Below are 23,251 nucleotides of genomic sequence, written 5' to 3'. Positions count from 1 at the left end.
ATATGCTATTTTATAACTTCTCAGTATTTAATAAAAGACTATAATTTTTAAAAAAATGAACAATGTGGGAATAAACAGGCACAGCATACAGCCAGTGATCTTTTGACAGATGGTAGCTACACTTGGTGGTGAGCGTAGCATAACATATAAAGAAATTGAATCACTATGTTGTACACTTGAAACTAATGTCAAATTGTGTCAACTACACTCAAATTTAAAAAGTAAAACAAAGAAGACTAGATTCAATGTTTGCCACTGAAAATCTGCTGGGTTCTGTTGTCCTAAGTAGACACCTGTTAGGAGTTAGCAAAATCCTTGATTTTCCTCTTCTTCTGAAGTTGCATTAACAAGGAGATTTATGGGGGTAGGGAGGGTTTACAGTAAAGAATGTACTACAACTATTTATTACAGCATGTAATACAGCAATAATGCACTCTTTGATCAAACTCACTGAGAATCACTAGCAATCACTTCAGGAACTCCAGCACAGAGGGCGCTTTACTCAAGAGTAAAAAGGTTTGCAAAGAAAATTAAAAGCAATGCAGGAAGAATGATGTAATTTGAACGGTAAGATTATTTTTCCATTAATTAGTTTTGAATTGATTGAAATTCAATGAAACCCTGGTTGAAACTTCAGCTCTCGATTGAGATACTGAACAAAGATGAGAGTGAGCCCAGCTGAGCACTTGCAGTGTCAGAGTCAACGCTGCATGTAGTGGGCAGTTGTGAGTTCAAGGGCAGTACCGCGTGTACTCTTCCCTCCCAGCCAGAAGTGAAAAAGTCCAAGAGAATCAGGCTTGGGCTCTGCCCACAACACTATCATCTGAGCATTCCTTGCATTAGAACAGTACAAGATTACACAATGACCCTTAAGTTGAAGCAGGATTCTGGCTGCCTGAGGAAGTGGGATATTCTTTACGTATGGTAAGATGACTGCTGAGACAATCCATAGATGAATTAGCATAAAGTATGCTGACTTGTTTGGAAGGAATTTTATGAACACAGGATTTGAGACTTCTTATACAATAAGCAATGCAATCACAAGTAGTAATAAAGTATAATTAATGGTACTATAATAAAATGTTATTAATCAATCAATACCTGTGAATTATGTGCAAGACTATACTATGTAATGAAAAAAATTTTTAAAGACACCATCCCTTTGTCAGAAGCATGCAGCAGTTGAAGAGACAGGGATATTAGAAAGTGGTGTTAAAAAAAAAAAAAAAGAAAAGAAAAGAAAAAGTGGTGTTAAAGCCAGATATCAAAAATACTCCACAAATTCAGGCCAACCTCCCTAGTCATCTGCTTTCCATATTCCTACCCAATTCAGCTAAGCGCATGCCCCAATCTCCCAACCCCACACACTGAAATACACTCTTCGCTCCTCCTCAAATGCTTCACCCTCATTAGAACAACCTCCAAAATCTTACCTGTCCTGAAAGTTTCATCCCAAATGCTTCCTGCATCCTTAGAAGTCTTTCTGACCTACATACTCTCTTAAGATCTTGCATAATTCTTCTCTATTATGATTCCTTCCCTACTCTTTTTAGTTCTGTATTTATCTTATCCCTCCTATTGAGGCAGGAGTAACAGAAAGAGCAGAAGTTGTGAAAAACCTAGATTTAAATCTGAACGTTAACTATCTAACCCTGATCAAACCAAACTACTTTTCTTTTTTTTAACATTTTTTTTAGGTTTACTTATTTGAGAGAGAGAGAGAGAGAGAGAAAGTATACACACATGCATATGGGGACAGGACAGAGAGAGAGGGAGAGAGAGGATCCCAAGTAGGCTCCAGGCAGCACGGAGCCAGGTGAAGCCAGATGAGCAGCTAAAACTCACGAACCGTGAGACCATGACCTGAGCTGAAATGAAGAGTCAGTCAGACACTTAACAACTGAGCCGCCCAGGTGACCCCCAACCATCTAACTTTCTTAAGCCTGTTTCCAAACATACAAAATTAAAAAATTATTAAATGTCTTGCCTTACTTCTTTAATAAATAGGATATGTGAAAGAGAGAAAGAGAGACAGAAAGACAATGTAGAAATGTATGGAAATAACAAAAAAGGACAGGAAAGTAGTAGTTATTAGAACTGTATTCTATATGTTCAAAAAGAAGAAAGACTGAATGGGTTAAGAGACACTGAAGATATAAAAAAGATCCAAATCAAACATCTAGAGTTAAAAACTATGATGCCTGAAATGAAAAATACACTGGATGGGATTAATAGCAGATTAGACACTGCTAAAGAAAAAATTAATAAACCTGAAGATATAGCAATAGGAACTATCTAAAATGAAAAACAAAGAAAAAAGAGTAAATTAAGAGAGCATCAGTGAGTTAGGGGACAACTTTAAGCAATCAAATATATGTGTAAGTGAAATCTGCAAAACGGGGAGGGAAGGTGGAGAAAGAAAAAATATCTGAAGAAATAAGAGCCAAAAGTTTTCCAAATTTGATAAAACTATAAAACCATAAATCCAAGAAGTTCAATGACACAATCACACACACACACAAAAGAAAGAAAACTATGGTAAGAGATGCATCATAGTTAAATTGCTTAAAAGCAGTTTAAAGGAAAAATTGTAAAGGCAGCTGAGAAAAAGACACATTAAGTACAGAGAAACAGAGGGGTGCCAGGGTGGCTCAGTCAGTTGAGTTCAGCTCAGGTCATGATCTTGTGGGTTCAAGAGGGGAGTCCTGTGTCCAGCTCTGTGCTGACAGCTCAGAGCCTGGAGCCTGCTTCAGATTCTGTGTGTCTCTCTCTGTGCCCCTCCCCTGCTTGCGCTCTCTGTCTCTCAAAAATAAACATTAAAAATTTTTTTAAAGGGGTGCCTGGGTGGCTCAGTCGGTTAAGCGGCCGACTTCGGCTCAGGTCATGATCTCGCGGTCTACGTGAGTTCGAGCCCCACGTCGGGCTCTGTGCTGACAGCTCGGAGCCTAGAGCCTGTTTCAGATTCTGTGTCTCCCTCTCTCTGACCCTCCCCTGTTCATGCTCTTTCTCTCCCTGTCTCAAAAATAAATAAAACGTTAAAAAAAATTTTTTTTAATAAAAAAAAATTTTTTTTAAATAAAGTACAGAGAAACAGAGATAAGGATATCAGATCTCTTGTCAGAAGCAAGGTAGAAGATACTGAGTCAAAATCCTTACAACACCAATAGGAAAAAGCTGTCAATCTAGAATTCTTTATGTAGCAATTATATCTTTGAGAACCAAAGGCAAAACACAAACTTCTTCAAACGTGTGAAAGCTAAAAGAATCATCACCACCAAGTCTGCATTACCAGAAACATCATAGGACGTCCTTAAGGCAGAAAGAAAAGAATAGATGCAAACTATTTCAGAAAATTAAAGGAAAAAGAATGCTTCCCAATTCATCCCAAGGTGCCAGCATTACTCTGATACCAAAACAAATTCAAAGATATTACAGGAAAAAACATCTAAACCAATATCTTTCATAACCATAGATGCAAAGTTTTTTTAACAAAATTTCAGGAAATCAATTCCAACAATATAAAAAAAAACAATAATACATCAGGACTAAGTAGAGTTTATTTCAAGAATGCAATGTTAGTTCTGATATTTGAAAATCAATATCATTCACCATATTAAACTAAAAATGAAAAACCATATGATCATCTCAGTAGACTCAGAAAAAGCATTTGCCAAAATCCAACCTCATTTCTGAAAAAGAAAAAACAAAAAAACAAAAAAACCTCTCAACAAAACTTCTAGGAATGGAAGGAAACTTCCTCACTGACAAAGAGCATGTATAAAAAGTCTACAGCAGGCACCTGGGTGGCTCAGTTGGTTGAGCGTCTGACTTTGGCTCAGGTCATGATCTCATGGCTCCACATCGGCCTCACTGATGTCAGCACAGAACCCGTTTTGGATCTTCTGTTCCCCTCTCTCTCTCTCTCTGCCCCTTCCCCACTTGCACTCTATCAAAAATAAATAAACATTTAAAAAATTTTTTTAATAAATAAATAAATAAACAAACATTAAAAAAAAAGTCTACAGCTATTATCATACTTAATGGTGTAAGACTAAGCACTTTCTTCCTAAGATCTGAACAAGACAAATATGTCTGCTCTCACCACTTCTATTTAACCCTGTACTGGGAATTACAGCCAATGCAGTAAGAAAAATAAAATCAACAAAAGATCAGAAAAGAAGAAGTAAAATTGTATTCACAGATGACATAATCTTTATGTAAAAAATCCCATGGAATCTACAAAAAAAGCCTGAGGAATAAGTGGGCATAGCCTAGTTGACAGAGAAGATCAATGTACAAAAATCAAGCATATTTGTATAAGGAGCAACAGTCAAAAATACAAATTCGAAAAACCATCATTTCAACAGCATCCAAAAATATGAAATATGCTATGTCGTACACCTGAAACTAATGTAACATTTTGTCAAGTATACTTCAATTTAAGAAAATAATTAGAAAATATATATGAGGGGCGCCTGGGTGGCTCAGTCAGTTGAGCGTCCAACTTCAGCTCCGTGAGTCTGAGCCCCACATCAGGCTCTGTGCTGACATCTCAGAGCCTGGAGCCTGCTTCAGACTCTGTGTCTCTGTCTCTCTCTACCCCTCTCCTGTTTACATTCTCTCTCTCAAAAATAAATAAATGTTTAAAAAACAGTTGTTTTAAGAAAATACATATGAAATATGTAGGGATAACATGACAAAAGATGTACATGATTTGCCCAGTGAAAACTACAATTTTCTCAGAGAAATTAAATAAAACCTAAATAAATGGAGACTACAGCAGGTCCATGGGTCGGAAGACACAACATCATTAAGAGGTAGTTCTCCTCAAACAAATCTATAAATACAATACAATCTCAAATTCTCAGGCAGACTCTGGAAAAGTTGACAAAGCTGATTCTAAAATTAATATAGAAATGAAAAAAACCTTTAAGAGCCAAAATCTGGAAAAAGAGCAGCAACGCTTACTTCAAGTCCTATTATAAAACTATAGTAATTTAAACAATGTAGTATTGGCATCAAGACAAATAGATCAACGGAACAGAAAAGGGAGTCCAGAAATAGAACAACACGTATATAAGTAGATTTCCAACCTATGCAGAAGGCAATTTAGTGAATAGTCTTTTCAACAAATGATTCTAGAACAACTGGATTCTATATGTAAAAAAATGAACATTAATGGCTAAAACAAACAACTCAAGAAACAACAGATATTGGCAAAGATGTGGAAAAAGGGGAACACTTCTGTACTGCTGGTGAGAATGCAAACTGGTGCAGCCACTCTGGAAAACAGTACAGAGGTTCCTCAAAAAATTAAAAATAGAACTACTACATGACCCAGCAATTGCAATACTAGGTATTTATCCAAAGGATATAAAAATGCTGATTCAAAGGGGGCACATTGACCCCAATGATTATAGCAGCACTATCAACAATAGCCAAATTATGGAAAGCGACCAAATGTCCATCTACAGATGAATGGACAAAGATGTGGTGTGTGTGTGTGTGTGTGTGTGTGTGTATGTGTGTGTGTGCGCATGCGTGTATAAAATGGAACATTACTTGGGGATCAAAAAGAATGAAATCTTGCCATTTGCAACAATGTGGATGGAACTAGAGTGTATTATGCTAACTGAAAAAAGTCAGAGAAAGATAAATATCGTATAATTTCACTTATATAGAATTTAAGAAACACAACAGATGAACATAGGGGAAGGGAAGGAAAAAAAGATAAAAACAGAAGGAGGCAAACCGTAAGAGACTCTTTTTTTTAAATTTATTTTTAAAGTTTGTTTATTTTTGAGAGACAGAGCATGAGCAGGGAAGGGGCAGAGAGAGCAGGAGACACAGAATCCAAAACAAGCTCCAGGCTCCAAGCTGTCCGCACAAGAGCCCGATGTGGGGCTAAACTCACAAACCACAAGATCATGACCTGACCCAAAGTCGGATGCTTAACCAACTGAGCCACCCCGGCACCCCCATAAGAGATTCTTAAATACAGAGAGCAAACTGAGAATTGCTGGAGAGAAGGCGGATGGGGGGATGGGCCAAATGGGCGATGGGCATTAAAGACGGTACTTGTTGGGATGAGCACTGGGTATTATACAGAAGTGATGAATCACTGAGTTCTACCCCTGCAACCAATACTACACTGTACTTTAACTAACTTGAATTTAAATTTCAAAAAAAAGATTATAAAAAAAAGAACTTTAATCCATACTTTGTACTATACATAAATATAACTCAAGGGACACCTGGGTGGCTCAGACGGTTAAGTGTCTGACTTCGGCTCAGGTCATGGTCTCACGGTTCATGAGTTCGAGCCCCCATCAGGCTCTGCTCTGATGGCTCAGGGCCTGGAGCCTGCTTAGGATTCTCTGTCTTCCTCTCTCTCTGCCCCTCCCCCACTTGCACATGCAATACGTACAATCTCTCTCTCTCTCTCTCTCTCTCTCTCTCTCTCAAAAATAAAACACAAAAAAATGTTTTAAAAACTCCAAGTGGATCATAGTCTAAGTCTATAACCTAACAAAAACTCCTAGAACATAGGAGAATATTTCAGTGATGTTAAATAGGAAAAGATTTCTTAGGTAAAGTAACAAAAACAGCAACAAAAGAAAAAAATTGTAATTTGGACTTCATCAAAATTAAGAACTTTTGCTCTTCAAAAGACACCATTAAGAGAATAAAAAGAGATAAGGAAAAATATTTGCAAATTTGAAAAAGTACTTACATCCAGAATATATTTAAAAACACTTCTAAAATTCAGTAATAAAAAAACACAGAACCCAATTAACAATGGACAAAAGATTTAAACAGACACTTCACCAGGGGTGCCTAGGTGACTCAATCAGTTAAGCACGTTTCATGGGTTCAAGCCCCATGTCAGGCTCTCCACCCTCAGCACAGAACTTACCTCAGATCCTCTGTCTCGCTCTTTCTCTGCCCCTCCCTTGCTCACTCATACACATGCCCACTCTGTCTCTCAAAAATAAACATTAAAAACAAAACAAAACATGGGGCTCCTGGGTGACTCAGTGGGGTAAGCATCTGATTCTTGATCTTGGCTAGGGATATGATCTCGTGGTTTGTGAGTTCAAGCCCCGCATCAGGCTCTGTGCTGAGAGAGTGGAGCCTGCTTGGGATTCTCTCTCTCTTTCTCTGCTCCCCCCCCCCACCCAAAATAAATAAACTTTAAAAAAAACAAAAATAAAAAAATAAAAACAGACACTTTACCAAAGAAGCTATGTGAATAGCAAATAAATTCATGAAAAGATATTCAGCATCACCAGTCATTAGAGAAATACAAATCCAGACCACAATGAAATACCACTACACATCTATTACAATGCCTGAAGTTGAAAAGACTGGCATACGAAGTGTTAACAAGAATGTGGAGGGAGTGAACTTTTTTTTTTAAGTTTATTTGTTTTATTTTTAAGTTTGTTTATTTTGAGAGAGTGCGCAAAAGTCAGGGAGTGGCAGACGGGTCGGGGGAAGAGGGAGACAGTGAGACAGACAGAGAATCATAAGCAGGATCCATGGCCAGCACCAAGCCCACCACAGGGCTCAACCCCACAGACAGTGAGATCATGACCTGAGCCAAAATCAAGAGCCAGATGCTTAACCGACTGAACCACCCAGGCGCCCCAAGGGAGTGGACCTCTTATACACTGCTGGTAGGAATACAAAATAGTACTTGGAAGTTTTGACAGTTTCTTTCAAAGTTAAGCATACAAAAAGAACAACAAAAGTATATGTTCACACAAAGACTTGTACACAAATGTTCATAGCAGCCTTCTTTGTTACCAATTAAAAACTGGAAAGAACCAATATGTCCATCAATAAATGAATGTATTAGTAATCTGTGATACATCCATACAAAGGAATATTACTAGGCATGAAAGAGGAATCAATTCTTGATATACTAAAAAACATGAGTGAATCTCAAAATAATTATGCTGAGTGAAAAAAGCATAACTACATGCTGTATGGTTCCATTTACATACAACTCTAGGAAATCCTAGGAAATGAAAATTAATATATAATGACAGAAATATCAGTGGTTATCTGGGATGGGGACCAAGAAGGAAAACTTTGGGAGTGACAGATTTATTCACTACCTTGTTTGTGATGATGAGTACATACATATGTCAAAACTTAACAAACTGGGAGCACCTGGCTGGCTCAGTCAGTGAAGTGTGCAACTCTTGACCTCAGAGTTGTGAGTTCGAGCCCCACAATGGGTACAGAGATTACTTAATAAGCTTTAAAAAAATTTTTTTAACTCAAACTGTATACCTTAAATATGTACAGCTTGTAATATGACAACTATTCCTCAGTAAATCAGTTTTTAAAAAATATAGTCTTAACTAGTAATCAATAATCCTTTAAATAAAAATCGGGCCCTAATTCATTCATGTAAAATTATTCCCTGTTAATAATGTGCATTTTAGTCATAAAATTCATGGCTCATCCTTATTTCCGAACTATTAAGAAACACTGATTTAAACTAGCAAAATTCAGTAAATCATAAAGAAAACAAATGTCTTATTGGAGCAAAAGAGCTCTGAACAACTCAAATATTTTTTCATTTAAAAAAACTTAAAGGGGGAGCCTGGGTGGCTCAGTTGGTTAAGTATCTGACTCTTGGTTTCAGCTCAGGTCATGATCTCAGTGGGTCTCTTTCAGCTCAGGTCATGATCTCTTGTGGGTTCGAGTCCCACATTGGGCTCTGTGCTGGCAGTGTGGAGCTTGCTTGGGATTCTCTCCCTCCCTCTCTCTCTTTCTCTCTCTCTCTGCCCCTCCCCTGCTCGCTCTCTCTGTCTCTCTCAAATTAAATAAAAACTTAAGAAAAAATAAATGATAATAAAATAAACCTAAAAGAACTAAAAAGAATAATAAGCCATGCAAACTGCTGCTTTTAAGTAGGATTAAACAAAAATAACAATGTGCTATTATCTCTTCCTTGGTATCGTAACTGCTGCTGTGGTTTCATATTCAATTCTTTAAAATGGATTAAAGCTGACCATGGCAAAGAAAAAGAAGCAACTATTTTCCACGTGGAGAAATGCTCTCTAAATGAGGAGAAGTTAAAGAGAATTGTCTGGGGCTTCTCTCTGGACCCCTCAGCACGGAGGCAATCACTACCAACCTCTCTTCCTCATCCAAGTCTAATGGGAGAAACAATCCAATTTCATTAAAAGAAATCTGCCCAGGAACCTCAAGAGCAGAGTTCCTCAATTAGCATCGCATGACGTTCTGCCTCCTCGAGGTTTGGTCACCTAAGCTCTCCAGTCTACCAGATAACAATACTTTCCTTCATTTAAAAGGTTTTTAAGACTTCCTACTGTATCAGCCTACTTCATTACTCGCCCTCTTCTTTATAGTCCCTGCACTATTTATGTTGATATTCTCATGCCCACCATTGATGCCGATATCGGAACACGGTTTACAGAAGTAGCATGATGCAGTGTCATGGAAGGAATGTGGGCTTTGGAATCAGACACGGGTCCATACTTCGGTCCTAACACATACTGCCTTATGACTTAAGTATACTCCCTGAACCTCAATTTTCTTATCAGTCCAAGAATCAAATCATCTTTCTCATTGGACAAAACTTGGTATCAATGACATAATGCATGTGAATTATTTGACACACAGGAGGAGAGGTGGCTCCATAAATGATAAGCCCCTTCCTCTTCTTTACTTTCTAACTAGAAGGCATTTTTCTAAGGCAGGTACCTCTATCAGTCCTTATCAGTCCCAGGTGATTTCATGAGTGACATTTTCCCTGTACTCTGTGCCACATTAAAGTCCTTCCCTGCCAGTATGAACACTGTCTCTTGTCTGCCAACGCTGGTGCATCCCAGAGGCAGCTGTATTAGGATGTAAGAAAAGAATCAAAAGTAGTTGGATGGTACACTCATGTTCAGAGCAGGATTATTCACAACAGCTAAACCGTGGAAGCAACCCAAGTGTCCACACCAGATGGATGGATAGGCAAAATGTGGTATAGGAGGAAACTCTGAGGCACCTGGGTGGCTCAGCCAGTTAAGCGTCCCACTTTGGCTCGGGTCACAATCCCACAGTTCGTGGGTTCAAGTCCCATGTCGGGCTCTGTGCTGACAGCTCAGGGCCTGGAGCCTGCTTTGGATTGTCTCCCTCTCTCTCTGCCCCTCCCCCGCTTGTACTCTATCTTTCTCTCTCTCAAAAATAAATATTTAAAAAATATTTTAAATTAAATTAAATTTAAAAAATTAAAAGGAGGAAATTCTGATATATGCTACAATATGGATGAACCTTAAGAATATTATGCTAGGGGTGCCTGGGTGGCTTGGTCAGTTAAATGTCTGACTTTGGCTCAGGTCATGATCTTGTGGTTTGATTTCGAGCTCCGCATCGGGTTGTGTGTTAACAGCTCGAAGCCTGAAGCCTGCTTCAGATTCTGTGTCTCCCTCTCTCTGCCCCTACCCCACTCATGCTCTGTCTCTCTCTCAAAAATAAATAAACATTTAAACAAACAAACAAACAAATAAATATTATGCCAAATGAAATAAGCCAGTCACAAAAAAATACTGTATGATTCCACTTCTGAGGTACTCAGAGTGCCCAAAATCATAGAGACAGAGGTAGAACAGTAGTTGCCAGAGGCTGGGGAGAGGAAAGAATAAGTTGTTGTTTAATGAGCATAGAGTTTCAGTTTTATGAGACAAAAAATAGTTATGGAGATGGATGGTGGTGATGTTTCCACATTATGAATGTATTTAATACCACTGAACAGAACACTTAAAAATGGTTAAGATGGTAAATTTTACCACCATAGGAAAAAAAATAGAAAACTAAGTTTCTTTGGACTAATAGTTGACTAAACCCAACCACTTCCAGTCTCAACATGAGAGTTAATCTCATAATTGCAACTCTGGGACATCAAGTTCTTGCTATGGTTCCAAAAAATGCTATCTGAAAAGTTCTCGTCAAATCCTTCTATCTCCCTTGATGTGACACAAAGGAGCAGCTCTGTGGGGAATAAGTTTAGGAATAATTCCCTGAGCCTGCACTGATGGGTCAACAAGGCAAAAAGAATTACAAAGCCATAGGATGCTCACACCCAAGTGTGGGTAAACGAGATTGGGTAAATAAGTATAGACAGGGCAGAGGCCCCAAGATCGGAGGGGGGGGGGGGGCAAAGGTATATGAGATTAGGTATTCAGGGCGAAAAGGCCCCCCAATTTAGTACTATAGCAGAAAGCTGCTTTCACAGGAAGGAAGAACCAAATTAGGTAAACAGGTAAATAGGGTGATAGACCACTGAGGGGTGAACTACCCAGAGCAGAGCTGATTAGCAAAAGAAAGGTGGCTTTTGACCCTGAGGTTGCATCCTCTGTCTGTCTTATCCCCTAGGCTGGCTAAGATAAACAGACACAGCACCTCAGGTCTACCCTTAACATCCATCTGCCCGGCACCAGGATTTTGGTTTATATAGACCGAAACCCCTAACACCATATATCTTCAAAACCCCTTTTCCCTCATGCCCATGAGTTAATGTTCACAGATTCATTATCTCTTTGTGCACGCCCATCACATTTGTAAGCCTTCTGATCTTAACAAATATGGAGCAAGGACCCTTATTTGGGGCTCTTGTCTTCTCCCAGACATTAGCCATCTCTCCCATTTTAATCCTGCGTCCACTCTCTTGCTGGACCAGAGAGAACTTTAGACCCAGAGTCTGTGACACAGCTCCACCACTACCTTCCATCTAATAAAGACAACAAGAATCTGGCTGTCTCCCTGATGTCACCAGTAATGGCATGGACAGTTGGACCTCAGAGGGATCTACAGAACCATTCCAGGCCCACAGTCTGATTTGTGCATGTGCTCAGTAATATTTGAATGAAAATGAACTTTACTTTCCACAGCAACTCCCCATTTAAAGCAAAAAAAAAACAAAAAAAAAACCAAAAAAACACACAAAAAACCAACTTTCAAAAGGTTCAATGGTCATTCTAAAAGCTGGCTTCTAGGGGCACCTGGGTGGCTCAGTCAGTTAAGCGTCCAACTTCGGCTAGGGTCATGATCTTGCTTGTGAGTTTGAGCCCCGCATCAGCACTGTGCTGACAGCTCAGAGCCTGGGGTCTGCTTCAGATTCTGTGTCTCCCCCTCTCTCTGCCCCTCCCATGCTCATGCTCTATATCTGTCTTTCAATAATAAATATTAAAAAATTTAAAAATAAATAAAAAATAAAAACAAACTGGATTCTATAAGGCTACTTATACAACACTACAGGAATACAAAGTCTGAGATAAAATGGGAAAACTGTAAATAAAAGTTTGCAAATCTTCCCCGTCTAAGAAAATGCTTTGTTATGTTTTTTTGTACTTAAAATATGGAACCATCTCAAAATTGTTTCCAGTCCAATACCCAAAATCAACTGACCTGAAGGCATTCTGAGATAAGCACTACAAAATGTGGTACAAATATGATTCTTTCAAAAAGCATTTAGAGCAATAAAACTCAAATCTACTAGGAGCTGGGCGGGGGGGGGGGGGGGGGGCAGGTGCTGGAGGAAGAAACAGGAAGATGTTCACTGGGTACAATTTTAGTTTTCCAAGATAAAAAAGTCCCAGTGATCTGTTACACAACAGTGTAAATACAGTTAACATCACTGAACTGTATACTTAAAAATAGTTAAGAGGATAAGTTTTATATTATGTGTTTTTATTGCACATAAAAAGAAACAGGTCTCAGAAGTTAGTGCCCTAGCAGTCATACTGATGCAAAAATATTTCAAATCAACTAACTTCTAGTGTCCAATACTAATCCCTAAAACTCCTTTTCTCTCAATTAAGAAAAAAAAAAGTGGACACATCTCGCTGGTAGGACATGGAAGCTTCTCCAACTACAGTAACACTGAGGGAGCACATTGGGGAAATGAGGAAGAAGACCATACAAATAGGAAGCAAAGGTAGAAATACAAAGCAGGCTATATAAACACAATGTAACAGTGTCATCCCCACCTGCAATCCAGCGGAAGTCTCTAGGTAAAACAGTATAGAGGCTTCTCTTTACTCGAAAGATAAGAAAAACTCCTCAAACTGCTTACAAGGCCCTGTGGCCCACCTCTCCAGCTCCCTCCCACCGGATTCTTCCAACACTCTTCCTGTTCTCTACATAGAGCTGTACCCTAAATCCCCAGTCCTCCCCATGAACGCCTGTGCTGTCCTGTCCTTTGCCTGTGCTGTTGGGTCTGACTGGAACACTCTTCCTTTCCTGTGCATCCTTCAGATCTTAGTTCAAATGTCGTTCCCGTGACTTCCCTAAATCAAAAAAAGAAAAGAAAAAAATCTGCAGTTTCACATCCGTGTGATTATTTGGTGTCATCTGCTGAAGACAGGAGCCACGGATGTGTTCACTCTCCCCCATTTCCAACAAAAGCACAATACACCAAATAGGCACTCAAATACTTTTTAAAAAGTGAATAAATGGCCACTAAAACTATAAGAAAGCAATAAAACACTGTAAGAGGTCTCCTTAATGAATCTTTGAAGGACATCCAAAGCAACTGAGCCAAAAATCCCTATTCAACTCCTACGGGGGAAAAAAAAAGTCAATTCAGATGCCTGTATCAATTTCTCCGGTCCTTCTATGTCCCTACGCAAATGCTGAGCATCAAAGGCTGATGGGTAAAACATACAAACACACACACACATACACTGCAGATAAAGCAAAACTACTCCTTGTTGAGTAACCTGTTTTTGGTATTTCTTGATACAATGCCTCCTACGTAGGAAGCACTCTGGAAGTAGCTGTCAAATATTAAAAGCAACATTTCACAAAACTCTTAAGTATATAGGAACTAGTAACTAACTTTACTGAAAACTGTGGTGTCTCACATAAAAGACCATCACAAAAGCAAAGGAATGAATCTCTTCAGTGGCAAAGCCTCCTGATATTAACCATATTCATTTAGATCTCAAACAGAAAAAAACGCCAGACTGATTTTTACTAAGAGTGAAATAGAATCAAGTGACCATAGAGCTTTAAATAAAGACTACAAAATGTCACGCGCACACTTAACATACGAAACTGTTTAGGATTCCCTGTCCCCTCCAATACAAACACAAATTGTACCTATACTTTAGAGATATAATCCATAAACATGTTACAGAAAACTCCAGCCCATACTGCTCTCTCCTCTGATTCTGTATTTAAACAAATGCTATTTTGTAGTTTTTCCAATAACTTAATGTGTACGGTCTCTTATTTTGTATCCTTTCACGTACCTAGAACACTGGGCGTGCTGATTAATGGATTTTGCTATCGAAATTCCTGCACTTTTATTCCCAAATGTCATTCCCGAAAATTGTTCGCATGCCTGCTTTAACTCTTTCATCATTAATGTTTGTTTATTTTTGAGAAAGAGAGAGGGGGCAGGGGCAGAGAGAGAGGGAGACACAGAATGTGAAGCAGGCTCCAGACTCTGAGCTGTCAGCACAGAGCCCGATGCCGGCCTGGAAGCCAACCATCCTGAGATCGTGACCTGAGCTAAAGTCACTCAACTGACTGAGCCACCTAGGCGCCCCTAACTCTATCATCATTAAATATAAAATTGTTACCTAACAATGTTCAAATAAGGTTTAGAGTTTTCTTAGTACCACGCCTACAAACTCAATAAAGGGAGGTTTTCAGGATCACTGTGTCTTTTCAAATGCAAATCAGAGATATTAACAACACCTGCCCCTACTTTTTTCAACGTAGCAAAATTCACTTGAAATGTTTCCCAAAGGTAATCAGTCCCAGGGAGAGTTCCTTCCGTAGAAAATTGGAAGACACAAAATCTAAGCTACATAATACTAACCGCACATCACTAAAAACAGGAAACCTAATCCCCGGGAAACGGTCAGTTGAAAATATTCAATTACAAGAGTCTCCACGATCAACAAAGCAGATAAAAGACATCGCTTTGGAAAGCGCAAAGCAGCAGGCAAACAGCAAGCATTCTAATTAAGCGGCTGCCATTCCCGGCTCCTCAAGGGTTCCATCCCTGCCAGTCCCAAACACCTGTATCTGGACCCATAAGAACGCGTCCACAGGTGACCCGAGCCACGGGAAGCGTCCTCTCTACAGCAACAGGCTCTGCTTAATTCTGGTTTTCTTATCCGCGCCCCTAACGGGGCTACGAGAGAGGGCCGGCGGGACCCCGCGCGAGGAGCCGGGCCTGACAGGCCCTGTCGGCCCGGAGCGGGGGAGAGGGGGGCGTGTGGTGGGCAGGGGCGACGCCGGAGCCGGGGAGCGATGCCCGAGGCGGAGGGCGCTCGCCCAGGACCGGCGCCGCAGGTACCCCGCTAAGCGCTGCGGAGACGTGGCAGGTCAGACCCGGGGCCGGTCCAGGGAAAGGGTCGAGGTGGGGCGCGCGGAGCGGGGGCGGGGAGGCCTCACCGTCGCTCCCGGGAGGCTGGCGCCGCCGCGGTCCCGCAGTTGCTAAGGAGAATACTCTTCCGGGTCAGGGGCGCCGCTGTATAGAAAGCAACGGTGGCCGGACGGGGCCAAGAACGCCGCGCGCCTCGGGAGCGCGGCGGAGACGGTGGTCGGCCGTCGTTCCTCTGCGGTGGAGGTGGCAGGAGTTGGCGAAGGGCCAACGCGACTTCTGTGGCCTCGCCTCGCGGGGGCGATGAACTGTAGCCGGTGGCTCTAGCTGGGCGACCCCGGCCGCCGCGGCCCCCTGCTGCGGGAGCCCTCCCGCCCCTGCGCGGGAGCCCTCTCAGCCCGGGTTCGCGCCCTGCTTCTAGGCCCCCCGGATGTAGCCACGCCCGTCCTTTCCTGGCACAGGGCTTTACTCATTCTTTCGTTTACTAGATACTTGGTTGTTGGACACCTGCTCAAGGCTCGGGGCAGGACTGACACTGGAGATGCAGGGATGGGCAATCCAGGCGGGGTCCCTGCCGCCAGAATGCGCAGACTGGTGGGAGCGCGGGCAGACAGATACTGCTTACCTGGGTGGGCTAAGTATGGGAAGCTGTGGAAGCCTACCCGGACACGGGTAGGGAAAAGGTTACTTCAAGCAAGTAAAAGGGTAAGGAGGAGTGTTTCAGGTACGAGAGTAGGTTCGTTTGAGACACCGACCGAAAGGTCAATGTGGCCTGCCCAGGGAAGTGCGTAGAGAGGAAAGAATGGAGCCCAGAAAACATCAACATGATGTTTTCATGTTGTGAACAAAGGAACAGGAACCTCCAAAGAGCGTTCAGAATGTTCCTTGAAAGGGGTACCTGGCTTGTTCAGTCGGTAGAGCATGTGACTCTTGATCTAGGGGTTGTAAGTTTGAGCCCCACTAGGGGTGTAGAAATTACTTAAAAATAAACTAGTAAAAAACCAAAACAAAATTAGAATGTTTGGTTGAAGGACTGCTGAGAAGACAGTGGGAGAGGAAAGAATTCCAGTAAGGAGGTGGTCACCAGTGTCAAATGCTGTGAAGATCAAGTGCCTAGTGGTGACCATAAAAAATCAAAATTCAGGAATAGGGCGTCAAAGTTGACGGTAGCTTGAATCTGTGTAGTGAAGGAGTCCACCACCATGTGCTCCACATTAAGACAAGGAAAAGAAATACATTAAATTGTTCCTGAATGCCTTAATGTTTTTTAAAGTGTTTGTAAATTTCGGGATTCTTCTAATACCTGAAGTTCTTGAAGGTGGGAAATATTTGTTTAATCTTGGGTCTCCAGTGCTTGCCTCAAAGAAAAGCCTTAATCACTGTTTGTTTAAAGAATAAATGAACCCACGAGCCTTTGATTTTTAATGTGCACACAGGTCTGAATCCTCAGCAAGACTGTGATGTAGGCAAACCTTGTCTATTCAAACTGTAGATGATGGAAGAAGCCCAGCAGGGGCAGGAAGCAGAGGATGGCAAAGGATTCAATGGGTGGGAGGAGCCCCAATGGAGCCAGGGATGGGAATACCCAGAAAGGGGAAAGAACAAAGTTTTGATAACATAAAAACTGGGGTTTCAGAGCCAGAAATGGGAGATGAAGCCAAGGAAACCAAAAATATTAGAAGCAGGAATAGAAGGGGCCCCTGGGTGACTCGGTCGGTTAAGCATCCAACTTCGGCTCAGGTCATGATCTCGCGGGTTCATGGGTTCGAGCCCTGCCATTGCGCTCTGTGCTGACAGCTCAGGGCCTGGAGCCTGCTTCGGATTCTGCCTCTCCCTCTCTCTCTGCCCCTCCCTTGCTAGCGCGCGCGCGCTGTCTCTCTCTCTCTCTCTCTCTCTCTCTCTCTCTCTCTCTCTCAAATAAATAAACATTAAAAAGTAGAAGCAGGTGTAGAAGAGCAAAGGAAGGACAATTATTGTATGTAAGTTCCACAGGCAGATCCCATTTGGGGACAGCTGGCAGAAAGTGTGTCAGCTAGTGTGAAGGCTACAGGGCTGGGTGGACATCATCTAAGTAGAATGAGCTCTGGGCTTCCTCATGTGGGCAAAAGGAAAGGGTGAAAGGCTTGCCCCACAAGCATACCTCCAGTCCAGAACCAGTACATTCTCATTATATCAAGTATTACAACAAGCTCACCCAGAAGAGAAATATTCTTCTCTAAGAGACGACAAGTCTACCCACAATGGATGTGACCAACCATCTGTGAGAGTAAACCATGAAATTTGAAACGTGTGGCTGAAGAGTTTAGGAACACCCAAAATATCAGCCAAGGGACGCTAGGTGTAACATGAGCAAGGCAGGACCAGAAAATGGTTATAGTTTGGTAAAGGGAAGCTAAATCAATTATTATGTGAGCAGAAGGGACGAAGTCAACTTGTAATATAGAAAAAGCCCCAAATCCATGAAGTACAAAAGATAAAGTCTATTCCCGCATCCTCCTGACAGCCTTGAATAGAGTATCAATTCTAAAGAACTGTGTTCAGTTGAGCCAAGGTGATTCATCAGGCTCAACTTGGCTGGGGTTCCAGGAGATTTCAGTGGTGCCTCGAGATGGAAACTTATCATTTCTATGATGGGCATATTTTTAGAGAACTGCAGGAAGTTGTGGGTGAACCCTGTACCTCCAGAATGGTGTGGGCAAGAAAGGTTCCAGGTGATGAGCGTTGTCTGACTTTGGTCTCTGGATGATGGATAGCCAATTAATGATGCGAAATACTTTGGGCAATATCCAGAATACAAACAAAGGACCAGGGTTACCATGCCATGTTGGTATATGAAGTGAGCCATCTGCTACCTCCAGAAGAATCCCATGCTGGCATTGAGAGGAATTGTGTCTATTATGAAATACAAGCCTTCCTGGGAGTTTAGGGAGTATAGACAGCTACAGTGCCCCAGAGTTTTCCAGGTGCAGCCTGACCCTGATTCCTAACCACCACCACCCCCAACTTGGTCTTCTGTACTAATATCCACCCAGTCACAAAGGCAGACATCCAGACACCTAGGAATCATCCGTGACTCCACTGTCCCTCACCACCACACCCTCACCCTAATAGCCCAATCCAAAAACAAGTCCTGTAAACTGTCTCATTCCCCCACCCAATTCTACTGCCACTAATTACCCTGAAAGTAAATAACCAAGCAACTCAGAATCAGTAAGAAGTGTTAGAACATCAAAAATGAAGCTAGGTGGGGCGCCTGGGTGGCTCAGTCGGTTAAGGGGCCGACTTCGGCTCAGGTCATGATCTCGCGGTCCGTGAGTTCAAGCCCCGTGTCAGGCTCTGTGCTGACAGCTCAGAGCCTGGAGCCTGTTTCAGATTCTGTGTCTCCCTCTCTCTCTGACCCTCCCCCGTTCATGCTCTGTCTCTCTCTGTCTCAAAAATAAACGTTAAAAAAAAAATGAAGCTAGGTGATAAAGAGTGTGTGTGTGTGTGTGTGTGTGTGTGTGTGTGTGTGTGTGTGTGTGTGACGGGGAGAGAGAGAGAACAATGTAATAACCAAACACCACCAGAACTTCAAGGAAGTAAGATGGAATAAATCCATTCAACAACAACCTGTTTTGATTGTCTTTCACGTGTGAATCTCAGCTTGAAGGAACTAAAAGATAACAAAAGGACTGTTAAATATGTTAAAGAAAAACTAAGGTAGAATTGAGCATATTCCAAGGACCAACAGTGAAGGAGGCTTTGCTGGCCTGGGGGTATGACTTTGGAAGGAACCGGCTCAGCTTTGGGATGGAATCAAGTGCCACAAGCCTCATCTTTATCTGTGCAGGTGACAGAGCTGCCAGCGGAGAGTGTTATGGGTGAACAGAAAATATGTCTCATCCTGACCATATCAGTTGATCTTGGCCGCCTCAATTCCAGCAATTAGCCCTGCCCAGACTACTCTTTCCCGCTTGCAATCCTTGTCTGATTAGAGTCTGTTTTTGTTCTTGCCTCACTTTAAAGTTAGCTTTAAAAAAATAGTACATTTTTCTTTTCCCTCTATCTTTATGGTATTGTTTTTCTCTTAACTATTTAAATGTAAATCCTTCTAGATCATTCCCATTTTTTTTGCCTTATGACTCTCAGCCTTTACCTTAATGTCTCTCTTACATTCTAGCTCCTGTGTAAAACTTCAACTTTTCAAATACTTCTAGTTATTCATTTTATTTTATCAGGATTGATCAACATGTTATTCTTAACATTTTTAGGCTTTTTTATTTTTTTATTTTCTAGTTCTTTGCTCTTCTTTTATTTTTTATTTAACATATGCTACTAAAAGCATGAATTTTGGAAACTTCTCATTTACAATGTTATCATTCCGGGGTTTTATTCCCCACATCTTCAGCTTTAAATTTGTCTTGATTTTTATACTCTCTCGTCCTCCCATTTTGATCTTTTCTTTCTTTGATCTTCCTTTTTTTTCCAATTTTGAACCGTGTCTTTTAATCAAAGATCTATCTCAGCAGCTGTAAATGGCATCCAACAATTATTACACGTTGAAAGAAAAAACTCATCCAAACTCATTAAACCCAGAATGTCTATACCTTTGTTTGGTTGGAGAATTCACTGCAGCTGGAGGTCTTTATAGGACAATACTTTACTTTTCTCCTGTACCTCACCCCCTGCCAGATGCCAGCCTCACATGACGCTGGCAATTCCATTACAACAGCAGTGCATCGTGCCTCTTAAGACAAGGGGAACCAAACTGCTGCATTCAAATCCAACTCCTTCAGTTACTCACTATGTGACCTTAGGCAAGTTACTCAACCTCTCCGTTGAGGTTTCCCTACTCATTGAAAGTGAGTAATAGTACCTCATAAGGTTGATAGGAAATTTAAATGAGTCCATACACGTAAACCGTTTAAAACATTGCCTGGCACATACTAAATACATGTTCATTAATACTATCATTTGATAAGAGGTTATCCTAAATCGTAGTCACTCTTAGGAGTGTAGAACAACTAAGTGTCTGGTGTATGATGGTCCCGACGGAGAGAGCTTTTTTTTCTTCCTTCTGTAGCCGATGCTGCAGCCTACCAAACTTCTCTTTTGGCACTCTCTCTTCCCAACACAACCCATTTTTTTTTTTTCCAGATAACAACTCTCCTCCGAGGAGTCATGTGCTGGAGGGGAGGGATGGGTTTGCTCTGCGTCTGTGTGTGTTTGGAGTGGGGGAGGAACAATTTCAATGAAAGGTAAGTCTATTCATCCCTTTCCAGCACCCAATGTTGAATGAGCCTCCTCATTTTAGACATATAGAGAGAAAACATGCGATTGGCTAAGGCCAGCCTATGGGTTAGGGGTCCATGGGAGCCAATCGGCTAACCCAGGGAAACAGACCCACTCAGTACAATTATGGCTGTTCAAGTCCATACCTTCCTTAGGGTCTCAGTGTATGTGTGTGTGCCGGGGGACCCACTTATTGAAGGAAAAGGGAGCAAATTTCAATGAAGGATATGTATATAGGCAAAGAGAAATGATAATCTTATGCAGTGTATAGCCTATCTACACAGATACATATAACTAGTCTGAAAAGCAAGGATATAAAGTATAGTTTTCATAAAATGTGATAATCATATTTTAAAATATTTAATTGGGGGCACCTGGGAGGCTCAATCAGTTAAGCATCCAACTCTTGGTTTCAGCTCAGGGCCTGATCTCCTAGTTCATGGGTTCAAGCCCTGCATTGGCCTCTGCACTGCCAGCATGGAGCCTGCTTGGGATTCTCTTCCTCTCTCTCTCTCTCTCTCTCTCTCTCTCTCTCTCTCTCTCTCTCTGTCCCTCCCCTGCTTGTTCTCTCTCTCTGTCAAAAGTAGATAAATAAACATTTCTAAATAAATAAATAAATAAATAAATAAAAATTTTAACTGGAGGGGCGCCTGGGTAGCTCAGTCAGTTGTGCCTCTGACTCTTGATTTCAGCTCAGGTCACAATCCGAGGGTGGTGGGATGAGCCCCACATCAGGCTCCATGCTGAGCAGAGTCTGCTGAAGATTTTCTCTCTCTCCCTCGACCCTTCTTCCCTGCTCATGCTCTACTTAAAATTAAAAACAAAGTTTTTTTTTAATTAAAGAAAATTAACTGGAGGTAAAACTTTTCAGAATGCAAAACCAAAGCAAAAGAATTTGACTAAGGAGGACTTGGAGGTGAGTGAATGACCAAAAACAAAACAAACAAACAAAAAAACTGAATCTATAAGAAAGAAAAGCAAGTTTCTTAAGAAAAATAGTTTTGAATCAGAACAAATAGAAAGAAATGAGCATATCTGTTTTTTGTTGGGTAAGTGAAAACATAGTAAAACACTAAGAAATTGGGTTGTTCAGAAAATTTTGAGAAAATCTCATCTCACTTGAATGAATAAAAAACGGCCTCCAATAGAAATCTTAAACTAAAGAGAAAACAAAGAATTTTATTAACTGAGAAAAATACAGAATGACACAATCAAAATAATTATAAGATTACATGTAAATGGACTAAATTCTCCTATTTAAAAAAATAGCATCGTACACTGGATTAAAAAGACAAAATCCACACCTATGAATCTTTTTAAAAATACATTTAAAGAAAGGGGAGACAGAATAAGAGCCTGGCTCAGATAAATCATGCTTTCACAAAAGCAAGTGTAGCGGGTCCCAGCTTGACTGATTAAGTTATGTTCATCCCAGGATTCTGGCATACCTGGGCATGCCCAGAACACCCATGGCTGGACCCACTGGAGGTCTGTTTCCATGAGAAGGCAGCATCCTAGGAAACAATCCCTTTTTTCAGGCGAGGCCAAAGAGAAGCCCAAGGACAACAGGTCAGTATGATGCAGTGTAAAGAAGGGAGGCTGCAGGGAGAGGGTGTGCACACAAGACAAGCTGCTTGGCCTCAGGCAGCCCTGCTCTGTAGCTTTTCAACAGAATGGGGCACCAGCAGGGGAAGGATGCTGTTGGAGCATGTTGGTGTAAACTCTCCACAATGCTCCATTCATTGGCCACAAACGCAGGCTCTGCCCCAGCCCCACTGAGAGGTCATGGGCAAGTCTCTGCACCTCGGGGGCCTCCATTTCTTCTACAGAAGGAGGCGATTGGAGGAACTGATCCAAAGAGGAAAAATTGGGAAATAGAGAGCTTCCTCAAGTGCACATTAAGCTTTCACAAAAATTAATTGCAATTTTGAAGATAAAGATATTCACAATAGATGCACAAAGATTTTACACATATTTTCTCAGACTTCCATACAATAAAATTGAAGAAAAAGCCAGTACACTACCTTATATGCACATGACCAGGCAATAACGGAAGAAAGACTCTGTGACGGAACAACTGAGTTGAAAAAAGCAACACCAAATATGGGGACATTAGTTTAAAGACCAAAAACAACAGATACCATTTACACAGTTAAAACTGTATTGGAGGAACTTTTGTATCTCCCATGCCTATGCAAATAAGAAGTAAAAAGGAAAAAATAAACTAAATCTACACCTAAATTTTTTAAAGATAAAGGTAACAAATTTAAAAAGGAAAAACAATAAATATGAAATCAAATAAATTAGAAAATAAGGCAGTATCTGCTTACTCTGCAAACTGAGATAATAAATTAATATAATATTTGCAGACTAGTAGGATAGCCAATTAAATACCCAAGAAAATATAAGAGAAACAAAATGCAAAAATGAGAAACCACAAAAAAGTTTCAATTGTTAGGAAATATTATTCAAAGTTAAGCTCTACTAAGTTGTAAACATTAAAGGAAGTTAACAATTTTGAACACAACTTACACAAGAAGAAAACTCAGGTAGAGCAACAGGGAAAGATTAGCAAAAGGGAAAGTTCAATGAAGAAACATGGAAAACTTGGGG

General features: G+C 41.0%; 1 protein-coding gene across 6 annotated transcripts in view; it reads right to left on the bottom strand.

Moving 5' to 3' along the window:
* Positions 1–15,706, bottom strand: part of DIS3L2 (DIS3 like 3'-5' exoribonuclease 2) — a 348,816-nt gene extending 333,110 nt beyond the window's left edge. For 3 of the 6 annotated variants that reach the window (XM_027047786.2, XM_053215958.1, XM_027047801.2), the window contains exon 1: positions 15,439–15,706. The gene's annotated coding sequence lies outside the window, so the exon portion shown is untranslated. The other 3 variants (XM_027047776.2, XM_053215957.1, XM_053215956.1) reach the window with 3 other exon arrangements.
* Positions 15,707–23,251: the final 7,545 nt, after the last annotated feature.

Source organism: Acinonyx jubatus, chromosome C1 (genome assembly GCF_027475565.1).
Source record: "Acinonyx jubatus isolate Ajub_Pintada_27869175 chromosome C1, VMU_Ajub_asm_v1.0, whole genome shotgun sequence".
NCBI lineage: Eukaryota > Metazoa > Chordata > Mammalia > Carnivora > Felidae > Acinonyx > Acinonyx jubatus.
Note: the sequence above shows the minus strand (reverse complement) of the source record. Positions and strands in the feature narration are given on the sequence as shown.